This window comes from Galeopterus variegatus, unplaced genomic scaffold (assembly GCF_000696425.1).
Source record: "Galeopterus variegatus unplaced genomic scaffold, G_variegatus-3.0.2 Scaffold990, whole genome shotgun sequence".
Taxonomy (NCBI): domain Eukaryota; kingdom Metazoa; phylum Chordata; class Mammalia; order Dermoptera; family Cynocephalidae; genus Galeopterus; species Galeopterus variegatus.
Genome location: NW_007727101.1, coordinates 113,559 through 114,509, shown reverse-complemented (window position 1 = coordinate 114,509; position 951 = coordinate 113,559).

Here is a 951-nt window from a genome sequence, read left to right as displayed (position 1 = left end):
ATTGAGGAAGATGCTAATTTCGGGGGGTGTGAGATTTTTTTCCTTTGATGATAGACAACATTTGTTAAGCACTTTTGTAACCTAGTTATTACCATTGACTACAACTGTTCTGTCATTCTCCCTTTTATTCAATTATAACCATCCACTAAACCAACTCAAGAACACTAACTCCAGCAATGCAATCCCCTCATTCCACCTGCAACCTATTGTTCTACCACCTTTTCACTGTCCCTCACTTACTCAGTGTTTCCTTCTTGTCCTGCTTAAATTCCATTAAATTACTCCCTTGCCTAACTCTCTCTCTTCATCATACTCTCGTAAAGATTACAACTTCAATTAAATCCAAATCTGCAGCTGAACATGGCTGGAGAAAAATATACATGCCTACTGACATATCTCCCTTTAACTCCATCAGGACCATGAACCTTGAGTGGGCCCATAATGTGGCCCAGCAAATACGTTGTATTTCCCTTGTCCATTCACTGTCCTAAATGAGTGTTTCATAACTCCTTTAACCTCCAACACCTCCTCCCTCATCCTCACTCTCAGCTTGCTTCTTCACTTAGAAGGTAAAGTAATCAAAAGAGAACTTTCTCTGCTACCACATCTTCCCACCTGCCAGCATCAGTACTCACATATTTTGTCTTCCCTTCCTATTGCTGTAAATTGAACTGTCTCTGAGCTTATGGACTGCAACCCTTCTACTTCTGCCTTAGATCGCCTGCCCAGGGATATCATTCCAGCAATTCTCTCCTCTCTTCTACGTCAATTTTTCCCCCTTTTACTTAGTTGTTACTCTAAGCATACAAACATGCTATTTCTCCTTCCCACCACAAACAAGCCCTCATTTGACCACTCTCTTCAGCTACTACCCCATATTTCTACTCCCCCCTTCCACAGCAAAATTCAAGAGCATTCTATCTAATTCCTTTTCTCTCATTTTTTTTTTTT